This window comes from Lichenostomus cassidix, unplaced genomic scaffold (assembly GCF_008360975.1).
Source record: "Lichenostomus cassidix isolate B80296 unplaced genomic scaffold, HeHo_3.0 HiC_scaffold_852, whole genome shotgun sequence".
Lineage (NCBI taxonomy): Eukaryota > Metazoa > Chordata > Aves > Passeriformes > Meliphagidae > Lichenostomus > Lichenostomus cassidix.
Genome location: NW_028148026.1, coordinates 686087 through 698769, shown reverse-complemented (window position 1 = coordinate 698769; position 12683 = coordinate 686087). Strand labels below are relative to the sequence as shown.

At 50.0% G+C, this 12683-nt stretch overlaps 1 protein-coding gene across 1 annotated transcript in view; it reads left to right on the top strand.

Moving 5' to 3' along the window:
* Positions 1 to 12683, top strand: part of LOC146420340 (Fc receptor-like protein 4) — a 44508-nt gene that overhangs the window by 27024 nt on the left and 4801 nt on the right. The gene's annotated exons all lie outside the window — the stretch shown is intronic.

Here is a 12683-nt window from a genome sequence, read left to right as displayed (position 1 = left end):
GATGGGGCCCTATGTTGGGGGACCCAGGGATGGGGGTTTCCAGGGGAACAGGAGCTCCTGGGATTTGGGATCATGGCATGGGGGTGTCAGGGGAAAGGGGTGCCCCATGGAAATGGCAGCCCTGGGGGTAGGGGGGTCCCAGAGAGGGGGGATGTAAAGAATGGGGAGCCATGATTGGGCTCCAAGGCGAATCAAGGTACCAGGGATGGGCTGTGGCTGGGTGGGCACCTGCCCACCAGGTCTCGGCTCCTTCACTGAGTGCCTCAGATTTTGGGGTGACCTATAGGTCAACATAGCCGCCATGGGGTGTTCATGGTTTGGGGAGGCACCACAGGGCAGGACTCCAGGGCTGTGCCCCCATCCCGTGCTTTTTCCTCTCTTCATTTCTATTTCTTTCCTTATTTCCCTCACATTCACATCCTGTCCCCTCCACTTCGTGGCTCCTGGAGAGCTCCTGAGCAGGGAACAGTTCCTGAGGCTCCCACCTGTCCACTTTGATTCTCACAGCTTTAGAGCTGCTCAAAGGTGAGAATTGTGTGGGGGAAAAAGGCCTGGCTGTGGTTTGCTCAGCCCTGCAAGAAGCACAGAAACCAATTGGAGCTCAAGCAGTGGCTCTGCGAGGGCCTTTGATGGTTTTCAGAGCAGGGCTGGGTGGAAACCAACCGTGCAGGGGCAGCTGTGAGGGAACCAGTCTGGAAATGCAGCAATTGATCATTTTGTCCCTCTGGCCAAGGGACTGAGAGAGCCCCAGAACTCCTGCAAAGACAACAACAATCTGCTCAACAACCTGACCTGGACCCTCCTCCATCCTGTACAAAACCTGTAGCCCTTCGGAACCTCCCAGATAGAATGTTTGGTTTCTGGCTGTGGCCACCAGATGAGAGGGAAAAGTGTGGAAATATTGATCAGGGGCTCAACACATGGATCCTGGGAACACAGGGGTGAGAGCAGGAGCAGGGAGTGCCCAGGCAGGGGAATTCAGGGCAGGATGGAGGGGATTTATCAGGGAATCACACCCTGAGGGACACACGGGCATTTCCACAGATTCCTGGGCAGTGATCCAAGAAGGGACAGAGTTGTTACTTTTAGGGAGCAGAATCCATGGGAAGTAAATCAAGTCTCATAGTTGGAATGGGAAAATTGTGAAGAATACCTAAATATGTCCCAACAAAAGCCTTCCTTATGGGGTATGTTGCTGCCCAAAAGACAGGGAACAATCACATGGACCTTTTGCACACTCAGGGAGATTCCACACTCTGTATTATCCACTGCAAATGCTGCTGTGGGATGCACCAATGGGCTCCTAAAGGGAACCATAAAGTCTCGTGGCTGTGGATGGACCTCCTCTTGAAAGTCAAGATTCTTTCTTACTTTCATTCTCTCAGGGAATTTTTTCCCCATTTGTTGCCTAAGAGATGGGAAGGAGGAGTACTTAAGAGACAAAAGATGTAGCCAGGATGCGGAGGAGAGGGAAGGAGTGCAGTTTGCTGCAGTCTCTTAGCTGGGAGGTTTTCTCTTGGGAAGTGCAAAGATACGGTGAGACTTGGCTGGGGGTCAGGGGCTTGGCTCAGCCCTCTCAGCACTCTCTTGCTCTCTTGCTCTCAGGGGGATGGCAGGAGAGATGTTTGTGGTCTTGGTGCTGGGCTGTGCCTGGGGTGAGAATTCACTGCTACTGCGGAGTTTTGTCCTTCACTGCTTCTCCGTACCATGGGTGAGCCTTTGCTCATAAGAGCAGCTGTTGAACTGGGATGTTTACAACACCCAACCTCACTGGGAGCGACCCTCACCATCTGCTTGGGTGCCTCGGGGGAAACCCAGGACCCTGACCGCCTTCCCTTCTCTGGAGGGAGTTTCTCCCTGGTGCTTGCGGGAGCTCAGCTTCAGCTGCCTAGCCTGGCTGTCTTCCTGCCAGTGTTGTGGCAGTTTTTGCTACACTTTCACTCGACACCCTGCATCTGCCTCAACCCCTGCGGCTCTTGCCAGGGCTTCAGAGTTTTGTCCACACTTTGTTTGCCACCCTGGGTGTGCTCGGCTCTGCTGTTCCAGCCCACTGCTCTGAGGTTCCTGCTACAGTCCAGCTCACCACCCGCAGTGGCACTCAGACCAGCTGCTCCCCGTGAGTTTCGCAAAGGAAGCCATTGTCTCTCATTCTCTGTCACCTGAGCCGCCATTGCCAGGTGGAGAGGCAGCTGAGCTCGCGCCACAGCGCCCCCTGCAGCCGCAGGGAAATCATCACACCTGCCCTGCCCAGCCGGGAGCCAACAGCGCCCCTGCTGGCTGTGACTGTAACTGCACCGAAGGGGAAAGAGCTTGACGGCCGACAGAAGGCTGTTGTTGGCCTTCTGGGGGGACATGGTGTTCCCAGGAGTGGGAAGACATGGAGACCCAAGGATGGGGTCCCAGAGAAATGGTGGTCAATGGAATAGGGGTTTTGAGGAGATGGGGTGCAGGGAATGGAGGTGCCATGGGAATGGGGATCCTCATGGATGGGGGGTTCCAGGGTTGGCATTCACAGGGAATCATGGGCTCCAGGGATTTTAGATGCAGGTCACAGGCTTAGGGTTGGTGGGGGAATGGGGGCATAGGGGAATGGGAGTCCCAATTAGAATGGGAGGTCCTAGGGGAATGGGGGACTCATGGGATGTGATCAAGGGGACTGGGGATTTTGGGGAATGGGAATCCCAGGATGAGGTCCAAGGGAGATGGGACATAAGGAATGGGGTTGGGTTCCCGGGGAATGGGGGTCCCAATGACTGGCAGTGGCTGGGTGGGCATGTGGGTCTCAGCTCCTTCCTTCAGTGCCTTAGATTTTGGGAAGACCAGGGTCCAGTGCAATCCCCCAGGTGCTCCTGCCCTGGAGGCCACCCCAGGATGGTTCTAGGTTGCATCAGGACTCTGCCCCAAACCTGGGGCATTTTCCTATTTTAATTTCTTTTCTTTCTTATTTCCTTATTTTCCTCACTTTCACAACTCACGCCCCACTCTCCTTTCCTCCCAGTTCCTGGCCCAGCAATCCCAGGGAGCACGTGAGCAGGGAATGGATTGCGGGAACTAGAGGCAGACGGAAAAGGTGGGCTGGGGTGCATGGAGGGTCGAGGGATATGGGGGTGTAATGGAAAGAATACTCTTTGTTCATCAAAATCTTGCTAAGGCCTCTTGAACAAAAGGAAATTGCTAATCTTGCTAACACTGCTTAAAAACAAAGGGAAAGTTGTTTTGAGTGGGAAAAGTTTGCTGGCAAAATAAGAAGTAATCTGTAACCTTGGCATTCTGCAAGATGTACTGTCTTAGCAGAAGAAGAACAGAAGCAGCTCAGAAAGCTGCACAGCGCAGGGTACACGTCACCCAGAAGATAAGGCCTCTAAAAAGACTGTAAGGGGGAGGGGGGGGAGCTGCACGCCTTTGGCCGCCCAGCGCTGCTATCCTCGCTACCGCTTGCTAATAAATTATAAATTCTTAATTGGCTTGACTCCATATTGGTTCTGTGAGTCCAATCTATAACAATGAACACCTTCCCTTCTCCGGAGGGAGTTTCTCCTGGCTGCTTGTGGAGCTTGGCTGCTGCTGCCCAGCCTGGCTGTCTTCCGGCCACTGTTGTGGCAGTTTTTGCTACACTTCCACTCAACACCCTGCATCTGCCTCAACCCCTGCGGCTCTTGCCAGGGCTTCAGAGTTTTGTCCACACTTTGTTTGCCACCCCAGGTGTGCTCAGCTCTGCTGTTCCAGCCCACTGCTCTGAGGTTCCTGCTACAGTCCAGCTCACCACCCACAGTGGCACTCAGACTAGCTGCTCCCCGTGAGTTTTGCAAAGGAAGCCATTGTCTCTCATTCTCTGTCACCTGAGCCGCCATTGCCAGGTGGAGAGGCAGCTGAGCTCGCACCACAGCGCCCCCTGCAGCCGCGGGGGAATCATTGCACCTGAGCTGCCCAGCCGGGAGCCAACAGCGCCCCTGCTGGCTCTGACTGTAGCTGCACCGAAGGGGAAAGAGCTTGACGGCCGACAGAAGGCTGTTGGGTTTCTGGGGGGGCTGAGACTCTGAGCTTTTTGCCCCCCCCTTCCACCAGCACAGGCGCCTGTCTGTGGCCTCCAGGGCTGAAGGCTGAACTCTTAATTCACATTCAAATTATAGGTAACAGCTCTGGCCTGATGGCTTATCAGCTAAGCATGCATTTGAAACCAGCACAGAAACCGCTGAATCATCCCATGAAAGACTGTCACCTTGGAGGGGGCTTTGGGGGTCTCCAAAGACCACCAAGACATACGGAGCATGCGTGGTGCACATGCTAATGATATTAATGACTTCCGAGAAATGATTTGTATAACCACTCCTATCCTGAAGAATGTAATTAATATTCATGATTTTACCTATAACTCTGTGTCTTTGGGGTACTGAGGTGTGTGTGTGTTTGGTGGAAACAATCCCCACACATCCGGTGCACCGAATAAAGCAAATACGCACTTCTCTGACTTGGTCTCTGAAGTGTCTCTGAGCTCGATTGGGGCGAATCAAACTGGCACCCCAGATGGGACCCTGACTCTGCTCGGCTGCCGGATCCAGGGGTAAGCAGACCTCCCAGTCGCGACCCTGAATTTTCAGGGGGAGCTCAGCTGTCCTTTGGCTCACGGCGGGAGTAGACTAAGGACCATCTGCACCAAATTAAGGTATTTGCTACTTTTAAAATAAATGCCTGCAGGTCCGGGGTGCTAGTCCCCGAGGGTGAGTGGAGACTGGGTCTCCCGAAATTAGTCCCGGGCAAGGGGTTGGACCCCCGGGGTTGGACCCCGCTGTCCAGAAAAGGTACTTTTAAAAGGTTGGACCCCGGGGTTGGACCCCGCTATAGTCAAAGGTGCCTTTCAGGAGTTGGACTCCACTGTATTACAACATACTGTGATTTTTGTTCTGTCTGTTGTTATTCTGTTACTGTATTACTGTGTCGTTATTTTGTTAATGTGTGAGTGTGAATGAATGAGACGTGTCTCCGACATTAAGCGAAAATGGAGCTTTATCTACGTTTCCGTTCTCTAGCGACAGAAACGGCCAGAGAAAAGCGAAGAGACTGGCAAAGAGTGAACGAGTGTGGGTCACATATAAACCGTTGGTTTGGAGTGTCTGGAAGGGAGCAAATTATATTGTTGAATGGAGGGATTTTAGCTGCTGAGTTGAGAACGCTCGGACCCCAACACCTTTCTAGTATTGCTCTATTTGATTTTGCGATTAAAATTCTGTGTTTTGTGTGTGGAAACCGTTATGAAACTTAAACTCAGTGCGCGTGTATTAATTATGAGAGGAAGTGATGTTGTCTATTTGCTCGGGTGCTTCTAAAATTTTTTAATGTGTGTGCATGTACTGTGTGTGCAAAATTTTACCTGTGTTAATTAGTATTTTTGCCGGCATATAAATTTATGCGGGGACGCCCGCAAGATAAAAATAACTAATTGAATCTACTAAGTACCTCTTTAGAGCTCCTGTGTGTAGCTGCTAAAATATGGTTGTATAGAATGTTGTAGTAGATGGAGCTTGCAATTAAATAAGAGTAAGGGGAAAAGAAAAAGAAGGAAGAGAGGTGTTTCGAGACCCTCCCCCATCTTGCCTAAAATTTTGGCAGCTAACCCAGGGCGAGCTGCAGTTCCCTGTACCCTCCCCTTTCGGCATGGCAGCGGCGAGCTCGGAGGTGGGGGGCTGGATGCGCAGGCTGAGGGCCTGTGGGGAGGTGCGGAGCTGAGCTGGAGCTGTGGGACAGCTGTGAGCTGCCTGACCCTGCCAGCCCCTGGGGCAGGGCGGCTGTGGGACACACCGATCACCTGTGGTGCTGCTGGCCTTGCCTGCTGACAGCCTCGGAGGGGGAAGGGCTGCGTTTGGATACAGCAGAGGGAATGTTTAGAAATGTGAATTGTCTGTTAAGAGCTCTGTCTAGGTCACCAGAATGACTTTGTGAGACAATGAGCACCCCCAGGGAATAGTGCGGGTGGGGGCTGGAGAAGGGCTGGAGAAGGGCTGAATAAGCCCTGAAGAAACTGGTTAGAAAGATACTGCAAATGTATGTAAGAAAAGATAAAAGAAGGCAAGAGCAAAAGTAATGCCAAAGAGACACTGTAAGCAAAAATGCCTGTAGAAAAGATATACCAAATTTTGTAATTAACTATTTCAAAGTCAAAATCTCCTGCCTGGGTTACTCTGAGTTGCTGCTTTGGTTTTTTTGAACAAAAGTTTGCTCGACCCTTCAAGCAGCCAGCCAAATTGCCTTAGAGAAAATGCAAATTAACTGCTGCAGAGGAAAAATTTTAGAACTGCTGAGGAGAAGGTAGAGACAAGGTGTGTCTCTGAGCCACTGTCTGGGGCTGTTCAAGCAGCCAAGAACGTGACAATGTGTACTTAATTCATGTCCCCAAGAGGGTTCAGTCCTTTCTGTATGGTTGGTTGTCATGGTAAGTAACTTTTGCAAAAAGGTGTTCTTCCCCATGCTTTGAGAATTTGACAGCCACTTTTGGAGAACACGGTGGCGTGATGCTAATTTTATAAGTTACCAAATCCAGTGGCTGGCGGCTATTGATTGTCTCAGAATGTAGCCAGAGGCTGGCCACGCTGTCTGCAAGTTGTGCAGCCAAAGCTCCGATGGTAAATGAAGCCCGAAGGCTGACAATAGGAATATACCTCATAAGTTTCACACCAAGCTAAAGATTTATTAACTCAAAAAACATCTGAGTAGATGACCAGCGCAGTTATTGTACTGTGAATCTTGTCTAGTAAAACAAGAGTATTTAAGAAAAAAAGAAAAAAACCCAAAAACAAAGGGGTTTGACTCAGCCTCCTTGAGGAAGTTGAAAAAAAAAAAAAATTTATTTAGTAGTGAGTCTTCAAAAGTACTAGAAGAGTAACAATTTAAAAAATACACTATCGTTAACGAAAGGAAATTAAAATAAGTGAAACATTGCCTCTTACATAGTCAGCTCAAGCAGCAGAGCTGTAAGTGCTTATAAAATCCTGCGAAGTATATAAAGACAAAATAGTGAATATTTTTACTAATTCTAAATATGCATATAGAGTAATACATGCATTTAAGAAATTACAAGAAAAAAAGGGAAGTTTATTAAATTTTAATTTCTCACTTATTAAAAGAATTCCCAATGGGGAGTTAAACGAGGCAAGAATTCATCATTCTCCCACTCTAACATGTGTTATCACTGTGCAAGTTTGTTTTAACATCTTTCAGTGTGTCCTCATCAGACAAAAAGCTGTGTAAGACGAGGAACCACTCAAGCCACAGAAGCAAAAGAACTGCTAACTTCCCTCACGGCTGTGAGTTCTACAGCCAGAGACTCCTCTCCAGTGTGAAACCAAAATGAAACACATTAAATGGTTTTGTTTTTTGTATTACCAGAACAGTGTTATCCACAGTCAGCTATCCTAGCAAAACCTTGTAATAATTGTAATGGCAAGTATGGCTTCAGATGCAAAGGGGTAAGTAAGCCAGAAAAAAAAAAAAGGGAAAGCTATGTGAGCTTGAATCTAAATTTGTGAAATTGATATATAACAATAACAAAATAATTTCATTTTTAAAATGAAAAGGTTTCAAAAGGATGGCTGGCTATTTTACTAAGTATTTATAACTGTTGCTGTTTAATGCATATTTGTTTGTCCAGTGTTTAAGAATGCTAAGCCCCAAAAAAGAAAATACTGCCATAGACTAATCTGCCAGGCTTTGGGCTCTGCAATTTAAAAATTAATTTAAAATAGCAGTTAAAAGTGCCATTCTTCAGTAGCACATTTGAAGTCCTAGAAAAAGCTCGCAAAATCGTATAAAAGATCCTGAACATCTGTTGATTTTGTGAGTGGCTAATATTTGTGAGCATATTTTTTTGTAAATTGAAAGATAATCTAGATTTACGAAGAGTAAAACAAAAAACTGAAAAGGTGAGAAAAGATAGCCTAATGGATCACAAGCAGAAAACTAACAACATAAAAATCTTAGTCAGTTATCCTTTATGCTTTCCTCTTTCCTTTCTGCTCTGTTTGCTAGAAATTCTGCCAAGGTGAGGAAGAAAAGTACCCCATTTTACAAGCAAGAAAAGCTATCAGTGGTCCTGATCACTGTCTAGAGCCATGATGTGAGCTGCCAAAACTGAAAAATTTAATATCTCTGCAACACTTCAAAATGCCTGTGTGTATGGTGTGTGTGGGAAAGGGACAGGTCAGGCCTTGCCCTGGTGAGACAGTGAACTGCTCCTTACCTCACCCCCAGAGCATCCCAGCCCTGCAGTGAGGTCCAGTCATGGACACAGCAGAGGCAGTGCTGCACAGAGCTCCAAGCCCAGCCCTATAGTGGGGCCAGTCATAGACACAGCAGAGGGCAGTGCTCCAATCTCCCCATCCCTGACTCCAAAGAAACCTGCTAGGAGATGGAAGGCCCAAGAAAGCCAAAGGAATTAACATTCCTCTTAGAATGTCTATAGATTCTGTCTTTCTTCTTTTTCTTCAAAATAACTGCTCAACCAATATCTCTCCACATTAGTGTTGTTCCTCAACTAACAAAGCTTACTCCGAATATATAAACCCACCAATTTTCAGTTTTGCCAAGTAGTTTATACCCTAGCCTGAAATAAGTAAACTAAAAAAAGAACCTTTCTACCATTGTAGAGGCCATAATAAGTGCCACTGCAGATGCCATAAAAGCACAGCAAATCAAGATAAAGAGCATCTTACAATTAACTATAAATTTGCTGTATGCCAAAAGAAAAAGAATATGTACAGTTATAAATACAAGCTGTTGCAATTATGTTAATCCTAACTTAAACAAATGTATGTAATAGTTTTTTGTGTTATTGCATTGTTATTTACTGTCTGCAATAGTAGTTATTGTTATATAATATTATGTACTTAAAACTGTGATGTTTATATCCAATAGCAAAAGTATAAACTTAGATATAAAATAGAAAAAAAGTATTTACTTTCATAGCATACAAGATTTGTAAAGAATTACAAATTACAAAAGAAAAGGGGGGAATTGAGACTCTGAGCTTTTTGCCCCCCCCCTTCCACCAGCACAGGCGCCTGTCTGTGGCCTCCAGGGCTGAAGGCTGAACTCTTAATTCACATTCAGATTATAGGTAACAGCTCTGGCCTGATGGCTTATCAGCTAAGCATGCATTTGAAACCAGCACAGAAACCGCTGAATCATCCCATGAAAGACTGTCACCTTGGAGGGGGCTTTGGGGGTCTCCAAAGACCACCAAGACATACGGAGCATGCGTGGTGCACATGCTAATGATATTAATGACTTCCGAGAAATGATTTGTATAACCACTCCTATCCTGAAGAATGTAATTAATATTCATGATTTTACCTATAACTCTGTGTCTTTGGGGTACTGAGGTGTGTGTGTTTGTGGAGACAATCCCCACACATCCGGTGCAATGGTGTTCCCAGGAGTGGGAAGACATGGAGACCCAAGGATGGGGTCCCAGGGAAATGGGGGTCAATGGAATAGGGGTTCTGAGGAGATGGGGTGCAGAGAATCGAGGTGCCATGGGAATGGGGGTCCCCATGGAGGGGGGTTCCAGGGTTGGCATTCACAGGGGATCATGGGCTCCAGGGATTTGAGATGCAGGTCACAGGCTTGGGGCTGGTGGGGGAATGGGAGCCCAGGACAATTGCAGTCCCAATTAGAATGGGAGGTCTGTGGGGAATGGGGGACTCATGGGATGAGATCAAGGGATTGGGGATTTTGGGGAATGGGAATCCCAGGATGGGGATCCAAGGGAGACGGGACATAAAAAATGGGGTCCCATGGTTGGGTCCCAGGGGAACGGGGGTCCCAGGGACTGGCAGTGGCTGGGTGGGCATGTGGGTCACAGCTCCTTCCTTCAGTGCCTCAGATTTTGGGAAGACCAGGGTCTGGTGCAATCCCCCAGGTGCTCCTGCCCTGGAGGCCACCCCAGGAGGGTTCTAGTTGGCTTCAGGACAATGCCCCCAAACCTGGGGCACTTTCCTCTTTTAATTTCCTTTTTTTCCATATTTTCCTCACTTTCACACCTCACGCCCCACTCTCCTCCCCTCCCAGTTCCTGGCCCAGCAATCCCAGGGAGCACCTGAGCAGGGAATGGATTGGGGGAACCACAGGGAGAGGGAAAAGGGGGGCAGGGGATGCAGGGAGGGTCGGGGGCTGTGGGGGAAGGGGTTGTCCGTTGTGCCCCCCCAACACGTTCACTTTCTCTTTCATGCAGTACAAGGGAGATGCTGTTTGTGCTCAGAGACAGTCATGGGGCTGCAGGTTATATAAGGGAAGGAGGAGTGTCCAGATCATGTTGTTGAGCAGATTGTTGTTGTCTTTGCAGGAGTTCTGGGGCTCTCTCAGTCCCTTGGCCAGAGGGACAAAATGATCAATTGCTGCATTTCCAGACTGGTTCCCTCCCAGCTGCCCCTGCACGGTTGGTTTCCACCCAGTCCTGCTCTGAAAACCATCAAAGGCCCTTGCAGAGCCACTGCTTGAGCTCCAGTTGGTTTCTGTGCTTCTTGCAGAGCTGAGCAAACCACAGCCAGGCCTTTTTCCCCCACACAATTCTCACTTTTGAGCAGCTCTAAAGCTGTGAGAATCAAAGCCAGGGGGCAGGTGGGAGCCGCAGGTCCTAGCTGCCCCCTGGGGCTGGCCAGACCAGAGCTGGCAAAAGCTGCTCTTCTCAAGTCACCTCCAGTTTTCCATCCCAGTGCTGGAGGGAAGGGGCAGGATGGTCCTCGGATGTTCTGGACAGAGGGGGGACAGTCAGGGGGGTCACAGGTGTTTCATCTGGAAGGTCTCATCCTCATCCTGGTTCCTAGCATTGAGGCCCTGCAGGGGGAGTGAGGGGTGGTGGTTTTGGGAGGTTGTGGGGGTTTCTGTCACTCCTGTGGGGGCTTCTCAACAACAGAAGGGCCTTGGGGGTCTGAAAGATTGGAGGGGAAGGGGCTGCACCTTGGGGCTCCAGAAGGGGGACTGGGGGCTCCCGCACTGAAGGAGGTGCCATCAAGGGGCACATAGAGGGGATGGGGCATTTCCCAAGTTGTGGCACCCCCGAGGTCACAATGCCCCATTGGGGACACTGGGGATGGACAGAGCCTTCCCTGGACAGAGGAATCCAGGATGTCTCATCCATGAACAAGGATACCCCAGGACAGGACCCCACTGGATTTGACACCCCAGGACAGAACCTGTCCCCCTCTTCTGACTCTCAGCACAAACAGCCTCTTCCTTCTACTGCAGGAAAGGGAAAGTGAAAGTGTTCAGCCAGACAGCCCCATCACCACCAGCCCCCACAGCCCCCCCACCCCTCCCTGAAACCCCTGAACTCCCTTTTAAACCCCAACCTGTTCCCTGCTCAGTTGCTCCCCAGGATTGCTGAGCCAGGGACTGGGGCAGGGCAAGGTGGGGGTGGTAGTAAGAAAATGCAGAAAACGAGAAAAGAAAAGAAACAAAGAAAGGAAAAATCTCAGGAGTACATTGGATACCTTCAGTGTCCTCATGCAGTGTCCCCCAAGCAGGAGGGCTTTGCTGCATGCTAGGTAACCCAAAAATCTATGTCACCCAGTGAAGGAGCTCAACCCACATGCCCACCCAGACACTGCCACTACTTAAGACCCCCATTGCCCTGGGAACCCAAAAATAGGACCCGCATTCCTGAGGTTCCCTCTCCCTGGAATCACCATAAAAGAATTCGCAGTACCCAGGACCCCATTCCCTTAATCCAATGGGCCCCCATTCCCCAAAATTCCCCTATTCTCAAGGGTTCCCTCCATTTCCCCCACACCCCTGTCGCTGGGACCCACACACCATGACTCCAATCCATGGTTACCATGTTCCCCTGGGACCCCCATCCTTGAACCCCCATGCATGGGGACCCCAAATCCCCAGACAGCCATTCCCTGTGAGTCCTCCTCCTCAGGACCTCCATTCCCTGGACCCCCATTGCCCCGGGACACCCATCCTGAGATCCCCACATCCCCTGAGACCCCACACCTGGGAGCACCATGTCCCCATCATGTCCCCATCATGTCTCCACCCTGCCCCCAGCCTGTCACCACCCTGCCCCCACCAAGGGCCACCTACACGTGGGGACAAAATGTGACCTCGCTTCCTTTCCCTTAAGCCGAAAAGCCACTGCCCAGGGGACAGGGGGCCCCAGCAGTGTTTGACAGCCAGCTCGGATGGCCGGGGACACCACGATGGCTGGGAAGGTGGCACTGCTCCTGTGGGGTGAGTGCCCTGGGCACGGGTCTGACACGCCAGGGATGGCCCTGGTGAGGCAGAGAGTGGTGGGGAGGGGGCACAGGGGAGCTGTGGGGTTCTCTGATTTCCCCAATGACACCAGAGCCAGTCCATGGATGTGAACACTGGTGTGACAGGGGGTGTGGGGTGGCTGTGAGGACAAGAACAGGGTACAGGAATGGGGGGACTGAGCTATAACGAGAAGCAGCATGGGGCTGGGGCAGTGGTGGGTACAGGGAGAAGGGGACAGGGAAGCAGGGACAGGGACAAGAGTACAAGCCACAGGAGGACAGCCCATGGGGACAGATGCCACTTGAATGGCATCATAGTCACAGGGCCATGGGGATGTGGATGTGAAGGGATGTGCTGTTGGACTGGTGGAGGAGACCATTGCCAGCATGGTGGTGCCACCCCTGCTAGGGTGTCCACAGTTGTCCCCATGTTGT